Here is a 15,087-nt window from a genome sequence, read left to right as displayed (position 1 = left end):
ACTCCAGCCAAATAAAAAACCCATAGGGTTAGAACTGCTGATAATGTTTTTATTGTTGTCTGCGTTTCCCTTTCCTGGTGACAATTGCTCCCCTATGTCCTGGTGTTGCAATGAGAAAAAAGGAAGCAAGCAATCTTTCCAATGGGGTCATAAACAGAATTAAAAACCTGAAAGAAATTTTAAGCTTCCCCACTCTTCCTAAAGTTAAAAAAAAGTCTGTTGTTTTTTACCTTCTGCTTAACATCACAACAGACCCTATTCTATACTCACCTTCTTGGTACCGAAAGTCCAAAAGCTCATATATTTCCCATTGACCTCTTGCAGCAGATTTTGGCAAGATTTTGCTGCTGGATATAACTGTTCTAAAATAAGATAAATGACAGCAGCAGTTGGCTCTAGAGCTTTCTGAAGATGAACAGGACCTTGGGCAGAGTGACATATTGTGGGCTTGTGTATACTTTTATCTAATACTGATTAGCTTCATCTTCACAGCAAAATATGTACATCCTACACCATGACTTTTCCAACACAACCTTTGTCACATTTCATGTGTAAACAGTGAAACAATATTCCATACAGAACTGAGAGTACATTTATCAAGTACTAAAACTTTATATCACTGGAATTGTATCAGTCACATTTCTAGTAAAAATTGGCTTAAGAAGTCAGATCTCTGGTACGCTGTTACATAGATTTCTCCAGTCACACAAACATGGTGGATGAAACAACCCCCTTCCCCTCGCTGGGACATTTATATTTTGGCAGCAAGACCTAGTGTGATCAGAATACACTGATCAGCGGATGCAGCCGCTGATTGACACAAGATTTACAGCGTGCCCCTTTGACAGAAGCCGCTCAAAAGTTTGACGTGTCAAGCAGAGACAGCCTCACACTGATAGAAATACAGCAGAATTTCAATCAATGTATAGTCAACACTAAACCAATTCTCTTAAAAATGTAAATGCCTTGTTTAAATGAAGACTGTCCTTTGGCATGATTGCAACCTGTACAAAAGGTACAATGTACACTGCCTGACCAAAAAAAAAGTTGCCACCAAAAAGGTCACACACTCAAATATTTTTTTGGCTTGGATTATGGCACGCATTCGCTGTGGCATTGCTTCTGGAATGTCACAAGATTTATTTCGATCCAGTGTTGCATTCATTTTTCACCAAGATCTTGTATTGATGATGGGAGAGTCAGACCACTGCACAAAGCCTTCTCCAGCACATCCCAAAGATTGTCAATGGGGTTAGGTTCTGGACTTTGGTGGTCAATCCATGTGTGAAAATGATTTCTCATGCTCCCTGAACCACTCTTTCACAATTTGAGCCCGATGAATCCTGGCATTGTCATCTTGGAATAATCCCGTGCCATTAGGAAAGAAAAAATCCATTGATGGAATATATTCAGGTAGTCAGCTGACCTCATTATTTGGGCATATGCAGTAACTATCCAATAGGATAGGTACTGCATGCTTAGTTTAATTAGTTGCTTAGTTAATTCCAGGTGGCGACTTTTTTTTTTTTGGCCAGGCAGTGTATTTTGTAAATAACGGTCGGATCATTGTTCTATTTCTGCATAGATTAGTTACCAAAATAGAATTTGAACAAAGGAATAAGGTATTTTCTTATGATATACAGTGTTTTTATTAACATGCTGTAATACAAGATTTCACCAGCAGGTGGTAAATCAGTTTGTAATGTTTTTCTTTACCCCCAAAAAAACTGAAAAGGATAGGAGTGGAGTGCCTCCATGTTTTATTGGAATTTATTTATAACAATGATTATTTACTGTTGTGCAGTATATAAATGTGCTGGAGGTTTTTTATGTTTACTGATTATATTAGCTTCAAGTGGCACCTTTTAGTAGCTTTGGGAAGAGATGGTTTCTGTGCAATCAAGAAAGAATCTCAGCCTTATCTGTGCACTTGCATAAAAAGTAGATAGTTAACTGACGAAACAGCACCGCAAACATAGTTATCAATTTATCTGTACTTTTACCAACAAATATTAACAGACTTATATTTCCACTCCTTTCAAATCAATTATTAACATTATGTCACAGACTGCCTTTTTAAACTTTTGTATCCAAGTGCATATACTGTATTTTTATTTTTTACTGTATTTTTATTTAATAAGAACTGGCAATAGAAAACATCTTAAAGTAAATCTGCTAGTACCAATGGTGTAATGCAATGTTTTAAACTCTCTAAGAGTGTTAAGAGAAGTCAAAGCTAATTACTCTTGGGAATTAAGGCCACACATTGCCGTGACAGGTCAGAAATCAACATTTTCTTGATATAGCCCCTTGGATTTAGGACCCACATCATGCTGGTGGGAGGCGGATAGTTTCCCAACTTGAAAGTCAACACAGAACTTGTCAATTCACAATGGAGTATGTTCATCAGGATGCCATTTCTCCACCTTGGCAGATTCTAAAGGAGTCCAAGAAAGCCCTTACCAGTTTAATTCAATATTGGGGAACCTTCCCTCTGTTCCGAAAAATGGATCCACCACCCTTCATTACTGAATGGTGGCGTATGGGCCACTAAGGATTTTGTGTTAATGATAGCTAAGTGTCCAAAGTGTAACGATTACACACTTCGCAGAGATTGTCCAGCTCATAGGACAACAATCGAAGTTAACCCTTTAGACACACAGTAGCTGCCAAAATATGTTTTTATCCAAATAGCATCATTCACTGCATCTGTAGTTGCGTTTCTGAACTCTTTAAAATGTTTGTATCACACAATGCCACTCCAAGACAGGAATGTAACACATTTTACTATATGCCTCTTTAGAGAGGTAGAGTTCCTTAATTTCTAGTTAGAGCATTCAGTGATTCAGCTTAACGATTTTTAGATATTGTTTAAAGGCTAAATTCACCTTTGTTTTCTAAATTAGTTTCCCTATGTACCAGTATACCATTAATGCACTTATGTTTCAGAAAAGAAAAAGCTTTCACTATACTCTAGGACAGAACTTACCTTAGTCTCCAGTCTCCTATAGAAAAGTCCCCCATTACTTCCTGCTACCCATCCCGGTATTTAGTATTTGGGACAGTAAAACTGTTAGTGAACTAAGGAAGTAGTTTAGCAGCTGACCTCATTAACATGCATCCTGCACCCGCCCTCCCCCTCCAGGAGATTGCTCCCGCTGAGCTCTGTAGTTTCATGGTTCTCCAATGCAGGCAAAGTCAGGGAGCACTGTTCTCACTAAATACACAACCATCAATTGTTTTGTACTTTCTTCTTAAATCATTCATTTGGTGGAGTTTGCAGGAGCTGAGTGATCACATAACAGCTTGTGAGAGCAGAGCTATAGTATTGAAAACAGGAGAAGTGTGCCCCTGGAAGTCTGTAAAGCTCACCATACACTATACAGTCTGATTGTACAATCTTCTTTAGATTTACCATCAACTATGTAATGCAAGGGCCTGCCTGATTGGATACAGAGTGATTAGATAGATAGGTGTGTCATTTTATTACACAGTTTTGGTAAATCTAAAGGAGATTGTACAGAGATTTTACAATCGGCTAGTATAGTGTATGGCCACCTTCATACACCTAAAATGAACCAGTTGTGCTTTTGGTGCCATTAACTGTGAACGGCATCTCAAACATGGAAGCAAATGCACATTTTGAAGCATGCGACAAACACTCAGTAAAACATTTGCAAACTGCAACATGCCAAAATTCCCCATAAACTACGTTGCTGTGCTTGTCATGCCTAGGGCAGCCCAATACAATGCATGTCTTGGGGAAAACACACCAAAAGCATGCACTTCCACTGTGCTGTGTGAATGGGGTGTGAAAGTGAAATAGGTGTGTTAAGACCATCCCTCTCCCTGAGCTGGAGCTGGATTACAAGAATATTGGCAGCTGAATGTTTCCCTCTATACACGATGCAATCTGATTGTACAATCTCTGTACAATTTTGATTTACCAAATCTTTGTCTTTAGATCTTTAGATTTACCAAAACTTTGTAATATGAGAACCCACCTGAACAGCCCATTCAATTTTCATCAAATCAACTACATTGTTGATGATAGATCTAAAGTAGATTGTACATTCAAATTGTAGAGTGTATGATCACCTTACAGGAAGATGTAGGAAAGTGAGTGGAAATAAACAAGAGGTGTCATAGTATTGAGGGAGGTGTGTTCCAGAGAGGTAAACACTCCCTATTCTGTGATGCAGTAAAGCAGTGCATGATCAGATGTATAGTTCCTGGAAGGTCAAACGACAATACAGGAAATCAGGTCTCAGAAAGCACTTTTTAAAATTTTGAACTGAGAGATGAAAATACAAAGCTTCCATGGACTAGGTAAGTAAGCGATAAGCACACTGGGGTGGCTTCAGGCAGAAAGAACATTAAAAACAGATTCTAATTATTGTTAAAAATAAAATCCTGTCCCAAAAGGCAAACTTAGCATTTAATAAACAGAAAAGAAAAGAAAAATCGAGAAATATGTATTTATAGAAAAGATATAACAAAATTGAGAAAAGCAACAGTAAAATGGAAATTTAAAAAATAAAAATTTACCTAAGTAGAGTCTACCTTTTCTTTGGTACAGTGTAGATAACTTGAAGAATAATTTGAGTCTGAAGTTGCAAGAATCAGTGGCCCCTATTTAGAAATTCCCAGGTTTTCTAAAAAGGAGAGCTCTCTTTTCATGACCTTGGACAGGATGTTGCAAAGCTAATCTCATTCATTCAAAAGGTCTGAGAGGTGTGTTGTAATTGTGTTGGCGTGTATTGTAATGTCCATCAAAACCACCCTTAATGCCAACTTAAAAGGAAAATCGAAAGCATTTTCTATAAGACAATGCTCCACGATCTGGAAACTAGCAAATAATTTATCAGGATGAAATTATGAATTGCTAGAGATGAAACATGATATATAGCTGATGTATAGCCTTCCTATGAGGTCTAAAGTGTCTGACTAGCTTTCTGAACCACTTAAAATATTGTTTTTTGGTGTCTTACTGAGTGGTATCTATTTCTACATGAATGTAACCACTTTTTTGGAAAGTAGCGCTATTACAGCACGGATTGTAAAATATGCATAAAAATAACTCTGTGGCATTAAGCTGTATAATAGTATAGATTAAAGTAATACTAAAGGCAATTTTTTTTTTTTTAAATACCAAACATGTCACACTTAACCGCTCTGTGCAGCAGTATTGCACAGTGCAGCCCTCGATCCTCCTCTTCTAGGGTCCCCCGCCGGCACTCTTGAGCCCTCCCTCCTGTTGAGTGCACCCAGAGTAAGCAGATTGCAATAAGGGCACCCAAGCAGGCGCACTCCCAGTCTGCTGAGCTTTGTGTCCATTCAGGCACAGAGCCACGGCTTGGTCCAGCCCCCTCTCTCTCCACATTGGCTCAATGGCTGTGATTGGCTCATGATGCTGTCTCAGCTAATCAGGAGGGAGAGTCTCCAGGGAGCCAATGCTCTTGTGCACATCGCTTGAGAGGGAGCTCAGCTAAGTATTAGGGGGGCTGGGGGGAGGGGGGATTGTTGCACACAGAAGGTTTTTTTACCTTTATGCATAGAATGCATGAAGGTAAATAAAAACCTTCAGTCTTTAGCACCACTTTAATACCCCAGCCTCAGAAATATGTATTCCTTAAATTGCACACCAGACCATTTACAACAGGGCCTTATTAGAAGTATTTTAAGGACCCTGGGCTAGTGAAGATTTATGGGGCCTTCACATTTCTTCTAACTAGACTACTTTTTGTCAAATATGTCATCTTGTATGACTGATTAGCACAAATTTTGATTTTGATCCCCCGGTCTTGTTAGCGACTTTTGAATTTTTAGGGAAAATTAGGATGTATTGTGTTAACCCCACTTCCCCAGCGCCCCCCATGCTTTGGAATTCATCAAACCTCACTATCACCACATACAGGACTTAAAGTGGTTGTAAACCCTTACATATACCCAGTGAAGGGACTATCCTCAATTGAAAGAGATAAAGCAAATCCTGCTCCATAAGTTTTATTTGTTTATCTGCAGTCTTCTCTTCTCTATATCCATTCAAAGTTCTGAATTTATAAGCAGAAGTTATAAGCTGAGCTCAGAAAAAGGGGGCGGAGAGCTGAAATTACACCCTGCAGAACTCAGTGAGGAGAAGTCTGAGGGCTGATTGGAGGGAAGAGACACCCCTTTCACACAGCTTACAGGAACAGAGCTGAGGCTGTCAATCAACTGAAGGTCCCCCCGCCCCCCCCCCCCCGTAACCATTTTTCTCTTGGTGTCAGGGAATTTTTTAGAAATGATTCATGCTTATAGCTGAGGAACAAAGCGGCAGACAGAAATGACACTTTGGGGTTGATTTACTAAAACTAGAGAGTGCAAAATCTGGTGCAGCTCTGCATAGAAACCAATCAGCTTCCAGTTTTTTTTTTTTACTTAATTCAACAAGCTAAAGTTGGAAGCTGATTAACTGCCATGCACAGCTGCACCAGATTTTGCACTCTCCCATCTCCTGGAATCTCATCCATGCTCTTGAGACTGGGAGACACAGCAAACCTTCTGGCAATAGCACGTATTGATGTTTCATCCTGGAGGAGTTGACTGCCTGTGCAACCTCTATAGGTATAATCTCATGCTACCAGTAAAGACACGGACCCAGCCAAAAGCAAAACTAGTGAAAATGTAATTAGGACAAGTACACACTATGGAGGGATATGCTTTGTTCATATTTCAAGACTGAGGTTTACAACCACTTCAACGCAGTTCATATAAGACCAAATCTATCGTAATACCATGGTGTAACAATAAGGTCAAGCACCATGCCACATGACTTGGAGTATCACAAGTCAGATCCCAAGTCCCGGCAGTGTGAACTGAGCCTTATACAGTGACGTGACGTTACTCATATTGCAAGACTTCGCTCAGTTATCAAATTAAACTTTATAAAAAAAAATAGAATAAAAATCTTTTAGGGCTGGTTCACACCAGATGAAGTCCAATGCATTTATATTCTGCATAAAAAAAACACGGGGACAGTGTTTAACATGGATTTCATTGGCCCTAATTCACACCAGTGCAGTGCGTTCCAAAGCAGTCAACAAAAGTTGATCAAAACGCGCTGGAATGCACACGTCCTCAATTGAAATGAAAAAAAAAAAGGGGGGAAAAATGCCCTGGAAGACATCAAAAAAGCATATGGGGTGCAGAAATTGTAGCGTGAACTAGGCCCTAGTACACAAGGTGAAGAATACTTAAAGCTTGTTTTATTTTATATTCTAAATTCCCTCCTGAGCTTTTTTGATATATATAATGTTTATTGTTCCTGTAGGATTATGGTGTTCTTGTTATCACTCACAAATGAGCCCATTACCTTTGTTTTTGTTCTTACACACTGATGAGCAGTTAGATCGAGCCAGCCATGCCATGGATATTGACCATTTAAAGACGTGTCTTCCCATTTTCTTCTCAGAGTCTCAGACTAGGACTGCTGACAGGTGGAAAACAGACATACCTGTATTATTATCATTCACAAGCAGTGCAAGTTAACACAGAGGCGTAACTAGAACCTCCAGGGCCCCGGTGCAAGAAACCATGCAGGGCCCCCCGGACACCTGGCCGGGGCCCTTCCCTTCAAGCCTGAGGCTCCTCCCACTGATCCTGGGGCCCTTCACTCTCATTGCGGGGCCCTTTCACAAGTTCTGCAGTTGGCCCAGTGGGGGGGGGGGGAGACCAGGGGAGCACACAGGGGCCCAGAGACAGCAGAACACAAGTGAACTGGATAGGAGGAAGGGCGGGGGCAGCATACAGAGGAACCGATCTCCATTTCCCTCCTGCAGCTACAGGAGGAAAAAGGAGGACAGTGATTTCTCTACATGCTGCCCCCGCCGCCCCTCCTATCCAGGTATACAGTGGAGCTGCACGGGCCCCCTGGAGCATTGGGCCCGGTTGCAATTGCAACCCCTGCAACCCCTGTAGTTACGCCCCTGAGTTAACATACTGATTGCAAATTACTTCCTTAGATTTAAAACATCTAATTCCCGCCCAGTGAAGAAATTACATAGGGAAAAGCAGGACAGGTTAGTGCTAAAACTGCAGGTAACAACAAAAGATGACCTGGTTTGTACTTCATCTATTACAGAATCATAGAACAGTGAGTAGTCACGAGTCACAACATAAAAAGACTCAATCAGGGGTTGCTTTTTTTCCTTTTTTGTGTTAAATTTTTTTTTTTAAATGCTGAACTATCCTTAACAATACTCCAGTTCTGCAATCTCCCACCCGCTGACATCTTCACCCCAGCTGTTTTTGGGTAATGATCCCCCAGTCATTTCAATTGGCTGGGCTGAGCTGACATCACCGAGAGGCGACAGTGTACCGTGGTGGACGGGCAAGTAAGCAGCTTTAAAGCATTGTAAAGGTATTTTTTTTCTCATTAAAATACCAAACATTTTATACTAACCTGCTTTGTGCAATGGTTTTGCACAGAGTGATCCTGAACCTCCTCTTCTGGGGTCCCCCAAGGGCGCTCCAGGCTCCTCCTCTCGGTGTGCCACCATAGGAAGCCGCTATGCCGCTATACCTGTGGGCTCAATTCCCGAGTCAGGCTGTGTGCATCTATTGACACACACAGCCCAGCTCAGCTCCGCCTCTGTTCTCTGCTCACAGGATTTGATAGACATCAGCAGCAGCAGCCAGTGGCTCCCGCTGCAGCCTATGTGAGCAGAAAGAGAGGAAAGAGCTACTGCAGACAGGCACAACTCTGGATCAAGATTTGGCTCCAGTAAATATACAAGGGGGGGGGGGGGTGAGGAGGCGATACAACCACTAAAACATTGTTTACCTTAATAAAGAATGCATTAACCACTTCCAGCCCTGGCCAATTCTGACATCCTATCCTGCATGTATAATTTTTTTTTCTGGTAGAAACCTACTTAGAACCCCCCAAACATTACCTCTTCACTGAGACACAGTGGCGGCTGGTGCTTCATCAGTCGGGGGGGGGGGGCTCTAGACAGACCTGCCCCCCCCCCCCATATCACTCCAGCCTGCACCACCACATCTCTCTCCCTGCCCTCCCGTCAGTCGATCAGTCAGTCAGTTTACTTAACTTGTTCCTCCGGAATGACAGGCGGCGGCTTCTCCCTCAGGCTCCTTCATGTTCCTTCTCGGCAGCCGTCTCCTTCCCCCTTCTTGGCCAATAGCATGCTTCTCCTTTCAGCCAATCGGGAAACAGGTCTCAGGACCCGCTTCCTGATTGGCCGGGAGGAGAATCAGTGTGGCAATAGCGAATATTTATTCGCTATTGTCACACAACTGGGTGGGCTTAGGGTGCAGTGCTCTGCGCCCGAGCCGACCTTTTTTGAAGCCTATTAGAGCCTCTGGCTCTAATCAGGTGCTTCAAAAGAAAAAAAAAACATTGGAATCCATGCGTCCGGCGCCCTGCATGTAGAATAGGGGGCCGGATGCATGGATGGGGGGGCAGCGCCCCTGCGCCCCCAATAAACGGGCCGCCACTGCTGAGACATCTGGGGTCCATGTCTCCTCTGCCCTTGAAAGCTTCGGATCAAACTCGGATCAATTCGGTACAAAGCTTTTCTAAGCCAGCAATTGCTGATAAACAACAGACAAAAAACAGAAGTGATGAAATTCTTGTTGCTTCCGGTTTCTGATGTCATACAGTGGGAGGAATGACAAATGTCCTTCCACTGTGTCTCAGGAACAGGATGGCGCTGAACGCATCCTTTCCAGGCTCCCTGATCGCACGGGAGAGCCTGGCAAAGGTGGCGGACCAAGGTGGTGGCATAGAACACAAGTTGTGACATGTGATCAGTGGATCACAGCAGAATACTGTTGCTGCTGGGCTGGTGAGTATGCTTTCTGATAAGAGCCCAGCATCACAGGTAAGAGTGGATAGCTGGGAAAAAAAGCTTTGGGGAGGGAAGTTCCTCTTTAAAGTATTTTACAAGTGTAAATGACACCCCTTCTTTCTCTTCTTTCTCTTCTTTCCTAGTGGTATTCTATCTAATTAACTACACTGCTGAAAAAATCTAAAGGAACACTTTGAAAAAACATCCAATCTCAATAGGGAAAAATGTCATGTTGGATAACTATACTGATATAAACTGGGTAATGCGTTAGGAGTGAAAGGATGCCACATTGTTTTGATTGAAACAAATGAAAACCTACAGAGGGCTGAATTCAAAGACACCCAAAAAATCTAAGTGAAAAATGATGCAGCAGGCTAGTCCATTTCGCTGAAATTTCAGCAGCGACTCAAAATGAATGTCTGACAATGACGTGGCATGCTCCTAATGACACGACGGATGGTGTCCTGGGGAATTTCTTTCCAGATCTGAACCAAGGCATCACTGAGCTCCTAAACAGACAGAGGTGCAACCTGGTGGCCTTGGATGGACTGAAAAATAATGTCCCAGATGTGTTCTATTGGATTTAGCTCAGACAAACGTGGGGCCATTGAATGGTATCAATTCCTTCATTCTCCAGAAACTGGCAGGATACTCTCGTCACATGAGGCCTGGGCATTGTCATGCACCAGGAGGAACCTAGGGCCCACTGCACCAGTGTGGGGTCTGACAATGGGTTCAAGGATTTCATCCCGATTCCTAATAGCAGTCAGGGTGCCATTGTCTAGCCTGTAGAGGTCTGTGCGTCCCTCCATAGATATACCTCCCCAGACCAACAATGACACACCATCAAACCAGTCATGCTGAAAGATGTTAAAGGCAGCATAACGCTCTTTATGGCTTCGCCAGACCCTTTCACCTCTGTCACATGTGCTCAGGGTGAACCTGCTTTCATCTGTGAAAAGCACAGGGCGCAAATGGCAGACATGCCAATTCTGGGGATCAATGGCAAATGCCAATCAAGCTCCATGGTGCACAGGGCCCACTAGAGGATGTCGGGCCCTTAGGCCACCCTCGTGAGCTCTGTTTCTGATTGTTTGGTCAGAGACATTCACACCAGTGGCCTGCTGGAGGTAATTTTGTAGGGCTCTGGCAGTGCTCATCCTGATTCTCCTTGCACAAAGGAGCAGATACCAGTCCTGCTAATGGGTTAAAGACCTTCTACGGCCCTGTCCAGCTCTCCTAGAGTAACTGCCTGTCTCCTGGAATCTCATCCATGCTCTTGAGAGACACAGCAAACCTTCTGGCAATGGCACGTATTGATGTTCCATTCTTTGGGAGTTGGACTGCCTGTGCAACCTCTATAGGTATCGTCTCATGCTACCAGTAAAGACACTGAAGCAGCCAAAAACAAAACTAGTAAAAAACATTAAAAAAAAAAAAGTAGGGAAACATTTTCTTAGTGGCCTCCACCTGTAAAAGCATTCCTGATTTGGGGGATGTCTCATTGTTGCCCATCTAGTGCACCTGTTGCTAATTTCATTAACATCAAAGCAGCTGAAATTGGTTAACAGCCCCCTCCGCTACCAAACTGACCAGATCAATATCCCAGGAGTTTTATTGACTTGATACTATACTCTGATTAAAAAGTGTTCCTTTCATTTTTTTGAGCAGTGTATATCACTGTGCTGATTAATTTTACATTCCCACGGAGTACGGATCATGCTGGTTCCTAATTGCACATTGCAAATACCACAGTAAGCACCTTAATAGAAATTATATTATGAAGTGTTATTATCCTTTTTGTGGACTTTTTTTTAAATTTTTATTGAATAAATCACTTATTTGGATTTTAGAGCAAGATTGGACATTGACTTTTATTATAGTGCTGCCACCATCATAGTACAACTCTGTCTGGGTCATGTGTGGCTCTGGATCGATCCCATAATGGATGATTATTTCTGTAGAGGCTTTGCCATTATTTCTGACATTACCAGCAAAGTCCTTGCGTGTTCACGTGTCTTTTAAAATATTCAACCACTGCTCCACTAGCTTCAGAGAGGCCAAACTAAATTTGCTTGATTTCCTATACCCTAACTAGGAGGGTTCTAGTGTTCACTCTTAGGCCCCTTTCACACAGGGAGGATCCGTTTTGACGGACTCTGCTTGGTCAGCGGGGATCGCTCTGCTGATCCCCACTGAGCAGGCGGATGACAGGTCCATCTCCGCTTACTGTGCAGAGACGGACCTGTCAGAGTCCTGCTCTCCTCTATGGGGAGATCAGATGAAAACAGACAGCCTGTCCGTTTTCATGCGATCCCATCTGATCCGACCTGCTGGATGGATGGCGAAGGTATCGACATACTTCTGTTTTCAGCAGATCTTGTCGGATCGGATAACAGGTGTCAGCAGATACATTTCGTGTGAAAGGGGCTTTGTGTGAAAGGGGCCTTAACTGATAACCTGCAAAGGCTTTTAGAGCGACGCCTATGGACAATTTTGGGTACCAAAGTTTGCACAAAAGCTTCACAGGTGTGCATAATTTTAAGGTATGACATATTGGGTAACTATTTACTTGTCGTAACCTGTTATGTTATATTTTAGAAAGAAATAGGGTAATATATGCATTTGTATGCAATAAAATTAACTTTAGTGTATTTTTTACTTTTCATTTTGTGTTTGATAAATATGTGCTCAAACAATAATGTGACATTAAAAAATTGCAACTTCCACCATTTTATTCTCCAGGGTCTTAACTATCAGATAATATATACACTTTGGAAGGTTTAACTTATTGTGTGCAAAAACTAAAGAAATGGCTCTGGTAGATAAGTGGTTAAGCCCTCTATTGACATATTTTTATTACTACAAATGCCAACACGTTGGTTGGCATTTGAGAAAAGGAGATTATGTAACAAAGTTTTATGAGGTTTTTGTTTGAGATTACATGGGCGATGTTACTGGGTGCAGCCACTCAGTGATTCATTCATTACCTACGATAGCTCTGCTTCTTATGTCAGAACTGTGCTAAGATATCCATTGTACAGTGCATTGCGAAAGTATTCGTCCCCCCTTGAACTTTGCAACCTTTTGCCACATTTCAGGCTTCAAACATAAAGATATAAAACTGTATTTTTTTGTGAAGAATCAACAAGTGGGACACAATCATGAAGTGGAACGAAATTTATTGGATATTTCAAACTTTGTTAACAAATAAAAAACTGAAAAATTGGGCGTGCAAAATTATTCAGCCCTTTTACTTTCAGTGCAGCAAACTCTCTCCAGAAGTTCAGTGAGGATCTCTGAATGATCCAATGTTGACCTAAATGACTAATGATGATAAATAGAATCCACCTGTGTGTAATCAAGTCTCTGTATAAATGCACCTGCACTGTGATAGTCTCAGAGGTCCGTTTAAAGCGCAGAGAGCATCAGGAAGAACAAGGAACACACCAGGCAGGTCCGAGATACTGTTGTGGAGAAGTTTAAAGCCGGATTTGGATACAAAAAGATTTCCCAAGCTTTAAACATCCCAATGAGCACTGTGCAAGCGATAATATTGAAATGGAAGGAGTATCAGACCACTGCAAATCTACGAAGACCTGGCCGTCCCTCTAAACTTTCAGCTCATACAAGGAGAAGACTGATCAGAGATGCAGCCAAGAGGCCCATGATCACTCTGGATGAACTGCAGAGATCTACAGCTGAGGTGGGAGACTCTGTCCATAGGACAACAATCAGTCGTATACTGCACAAATCTGGCCTTTATGGAAGAGTGGCAAGAAGAAAGCCATTTCTTAAAGATATCCATAAAAGTGTCGTTTAAAGTTTGCCACAAGCCACCTGGGAGACACACCAAACATGTGGAAGAAGGTGCTCTGGTCAGATGAAACCAAAATCGAACTTTTTGGCAACAATGCAAAACGTTATGTTTGGCGTAAAAGCAACACAGCTCATCACCCTGAACACACCATCCCCACTATTAAACATGGTGGTGGCAGCATCATGGTTTGGGCCTGCTTTTCTTCGCCAGGGACAGGGAAGATGGTTAAAATTGATGGGAAGATGGATGGAGCCAAATACAGGACCATTCTGGAAGAAAACCTGATGGAGTCTGCAAAAGACCTGAGACTGGGACGGAGATTTGTTTTCCAACAAGACAATGATCCAAAACATTAAGCAAAATCTACAATGGAATGGTTCACAAATAAACATATCCAGGTGTTAGAATGGCCAAGTCAAAGTCCAGACCTGAATCCAATCGAGAATCTGTGGAAAGAACTGAAAACTGCTGTTCACAAACGCTCTCCATCCAACCTCACTGAGCTTGAGCTGTTTTGCAAGGATGAATGGGCAAAAATTTCAGTCTCTCGATGTGCTAAACTGATAGAGACATACCCCAAGCGACTTACAGCTGTAATCGCAGCAAAAGGTGGCGCTACAAAGTATTAACTTAAGGGGGCTGAATAATTTTGCACACCCAATTTTTCAGTTTTTTATTTGCTAAAAAAGTTTGAAATATCCAATAAATTTCATTCCACTTCATGATTGTGTCCCACTTGTTGATTCTTCACAAAAAATTACAGTTTTATATCTTTATGTTTGAAGCCTGAAATGTGGCAAAAGGTCGAAAAGTTCAAGGGGGCCAAATACTTTCCCAATGCACTGTATGTATGCTATTCACATATACAGGTACCGTATATCAGTGCATTCCCTTTTAGACTCTCCAGTGTTGATTATTTTTAGGACTGCATAATAGTAAAAGTTTTTATTACCTTTCTTCTTAACCTTTTATTCTTATATGAAAAGAAAGTACAGTGTTTGTAATTGTGACAGGGCAGCCCTATAAACAGTCCCTTTAGTAGACTAGGGCTCGCTTGCACCATGCCTGCTAAGCTGTGTTGATCTGCATGGATCAATGTAGGCTCAACACAAGGGGTTATTGAAAACAAGTGTTCGATGTACACCATGTAAATGGAGTGGTGCATTGAATGAAGTGTCATTTTGCAACATATCAATAAAGTTAAAAAAAATTTAAACCGTGTGACATTTTGTAACCAGGCATCTCACCTTCCCTACACAAATTACACCAGCAGATACATTTTTAAACATGTGGGCTTGTGTGAATGAACCTTATGTAAAAAGATAGACATAGTCAGGGTTGATCCTGCAAAGCACGTCCCTAGACAGGGAAAATTTTGGGACTTTAACCACTTAAGCCCCGGAAGATTTTACCCCC

At 41.9% G+C, this 15,087-nt stretch overlaps 1 protein-coding gene across 1 annotated transcript in view; it reads left to right on the top strand.

Annotated features, from left to right (window-relative positions):
• NGEF (neuronal guanine nucleotide exchange factor) overlaps positions 1-15,087 on the top strand; it is a 268,456-nt gene that overhangs the window by 60,770 nt on the left and 192,599 nt on the right. The gene's annotated exons all lie outside the window — the stretch shown is intronic.

The sequence above is a fragment of the Pelophylax lessonae genome (assembly GCF_965119305.1).
Source record: "Pelophylax lessonae genome assembly, chromosome: 3".
Classification (NCBI taxonomy): domain Eukaryota; kingdom Metazoa; phylum Chordata; class Amphibia; order Anura; family Ranidae; genus Pelophylax; species Pelophylax lessonae.
This window is presented reverse-complemented; position numbering and strand designations above follow the sequence as displayed.